At 42.2% G+C, this 2,890-nt stretch overlaps 3 non-coding genes across 3 annotated transcripts; all 3 read right to left on the bottom strand.

Annotated features, from left to right (window-relative positions):
- Positions 1-606: 606 nt before the first annotated feature.
- On the bottom strand, positions 607-678 carry trnah-gug (transfer RNA histidin (anticodon GUG)). The gene has a single exon. It is a non-coding gene; the product is annotated as a tRNA-His (tRNA).
- A 241-nt stretch (positions 679-919) lies between these two features.
- trnah-gug (transfer RNA histidin (anticodon GUG)) lies at positions 920-991 on the bottom strand. The gene has a single exon. It is a non-coding gene; the product is annotated as a tRNA-His (tRNA).
- Positions 992-2,431: 1,440 nt separating this feature from the next.
- Positions 2,432-2,503, bottom strand: trnah-gug (transfer RNA histidin (anticodon GUG)). Its single transcript has one exon. It is a non-coding gene; the product is annotated as a tRNA-His (tRNA).
- Positions 2,504-2,890: the final 387 nt, after the last annotated feature.

The raw sequence follows: 2,890 nt of genomic DNA, 5'->3' as shown, positions 1-2,890 counted from the left end.
TAGATTGGATACATTTTTTTGGTCAGATTTGACTTTTCGTAGCAGTTTAGGATAATTGGGTTAAGGTGCTTTCTAGTCGTTCAGCTTGTCATTCTTTTTTAATTTTATTTGTATTTGTGTAGTAAATATTTTAGCTTTTAATTTAATTGTTTTTTTTCTTCTGTTAAGTACGTTGCGTTGCATTCCATGTCTGAAATGTGCTGTATAAATGAAGCTTGATTTGATTTGAAACTGGAAAATTAGCTGAACGCGTTCATGACTGACTGTATACTGTATATAACTGTATATAACTTTTTCAATCCATTTCTCCTTATGCATGTTCATATTTCTTTTGAGTACCCACACGGTCATCTGGGCTAAAGATGGGTACATATAGCCTGCATATTAGCTAGCTGTTCCCCCACACTTGTTACTAATTTAGCTAATTGACAGGTTTGTCTGTCATTCTTTGTCAACTGCTTATCTTATGTGATAATGTTCGCTGGTTAGTCAACCCCAAAAGGGATAAATATCAGAATTACATAATTAACCAGCCAGACAGTCAGTTTACAGTCAGTCAACGCTTCAAAAAGAGAGCCCTTATGCCGTGACATTGTGTATTCGCAATGCCGTGACCCGGATTCGAACCGGGGTTGCTGCGGCCACAACGCAGAGTACTAACCACTATACGATCACGGCGAGCTACCAGGGCTTGTGTGATGGGCGGAGATTTGGGGCTATTCAAACCTGCACGCACAGCCATGCAACGACATTGGCATTATCGTGAAGCGCGATTGCGGGTGGTTAGGAACCGGTATCTCGAGTTTGCCTGTTTACCTAACGGGGGAAAAAATAGAAATAGACCTATTTATAATGTAGTTAGCAAGGTACCTCTAATAACGAAAAAGAACCCTTATGCCGTGACATTGTGTATTCGCAATGCCGTGACCCGGATTCGAACCGGGGTTGCTGCGGCCACAACGCAGAGTACTAACCACTATACGATCACGGCGAGCTACCAGGGCCATGCCCCGTTAGGGAGACTTTGGGCTCTTAAATGAAACCTACAGTGACGTGGATTAGCGTTCAAGCAGACATATCTTGGTTAATGTTTTGTCTCTCACATGACATGTAACGCAAGTAATCATAATATTATCTGTCCAAGTCTTTGTAAGATGTATTTTTGTTAAATTCATTCTCTTTTGAAATATATATTCTGCTACTATACAAACAGTATAGTTTATCGACAAATTACTGTTTTTATAGCAAGCAAGCTATTGCAGCAAGTAGACCTAACTTTACCGATGTTAGCAGAATGTATCTTTCCTCGCAACATAAATGAATATATAACGTACCCTCCATGTTTGCTATATGCCAAATAGCTGTTTTATAGTAGTATGACTGGCTAAACATTGCTCTCTCTTCTCGTCATTTTCCCAGGATGATTCTCCAGAGCTGTGAATAATGAATCGTAAACTTAACCCTATACTCTGTTGCCAGTGGACGTCTGGCAGGTTAGGAAGTGCCAGTGTGTTTGCCTGTTCTTCCTGTCCCATATGCACAGTGACTATACTGTGGGCCTGAACTAGACCTGGACCAACAGACCCATCTTTCTCTTCTCTTTTCCCTGTGTTCAGGTGAGAGACTGATAGATCCATCCTCTGGAGTTGGGGGAACCCAATTTGTTGCCCCTGGATGATATAAACAAGGAGAGGTTGATCGTCACCCTCATGGATTGCTAATCATTATCCAGGGGAGGTCATGTTCCTATTCCAAGGATACTTCGGAACCGTACTCTACACTAGCAGAACACTGTATTCCACTGTACCACACAATACTCTACAGGGGTCAGTACTAACTCTATTCTACTACACCATACACAATACACTGTTGAGTCTCTCTCTAGTCTTAACTAGTCAACAATGGTATTTAGCCACATTTTCTACATCAAGGCAACGGCATGCTTGTGTAGTCTAATATCTCCCCCTCACACACAAGACCTGGTAGCTTGCCGTACTGCTCATGGCATTGCGATTCACGGCATGAGGGTGCTTTTTGATTCAGTTAAACTGAGACTCAGCCATATGATGTTACCATGAGCAGCTCTGCAGATCAGCACAATGGCAGACTATCACAGAGTATCAGCCCATGTGTAGCTTCGGGACGTAGTGGAGAAGTTTTCGCTTTGTGCTTCAATGCTCTTAGTTGTTGCCAAAATTGACCCGATATAGCTGTTCACTTTGTGACTCTGCCTTTAAACTGTAGCCAACGAAAAGTATAGTATGGTACCCTACACTGGTATCAATCTCTGCTTATTTAATGTTATAATGACAGAGGTATAATAATTATTTTTTCACCAGTACAATCTCTGCTAAATTCACTCTAGTTATTCACTTTAGTTCACCCTGCTAATTCAAAAAGAGCCCTTATGCCGTGACATTGTGAATTTCAATGCCGTGACCCGGATTCGAACCGGGGTTGCTGCGGCCACAACGCAGAGTACTAACCACTATACGATCACGGCGAGCTACCAGGGCTTATATATGTGGAGGTGAAATCGATCTACTCAAGCAGGCCTTCACTGTGACGTGGCTGAGGTGGCTAAATTCCAAAGTCTGATGTTACACTTTGTTGCCAGTTAGATTACAGTTAGTGCTTGTGTGTCTGTGGGAGATATTGGGTTATTCAAGCATGCAGTGACGTGGACAGGCAGAGCTGACTTTTTGGCTTTCCGCTCAAGGGGTCTCCACAAGCCCTGGTAACTCGCCATGATCGTACAGTGGTTAGTGCTCTGTGTTGTGGCCGCAGAATCCGGGTCACGCCATTTTGATACACAATGTTATGGCAAAAATTCCCCTTTTGAATGACTCAAAGTACTAACTGTGTAATCTAAAATATAAACACAACATGT

The sequence above is a fragment of the Salmo trutta genome, chromosome 30, assembly GCF_901001165.1.
Source record: "Salmo trutta chromosome 30, fSalTru1.1, whole genome shotgun sequence".
Taxonomy (NCBI): domain Eukaryota; kingdom Metazoa; phylum Chordata; class Actinopteri; order Salmoniformes; family Salmonidae; genus Salmo; species Salmo trutta.
The sequence above is the reverse complement of the archived record's forward strand: the minus strand, read 5'-3'. Positions and strand labels throughout refer to the sequence as shown.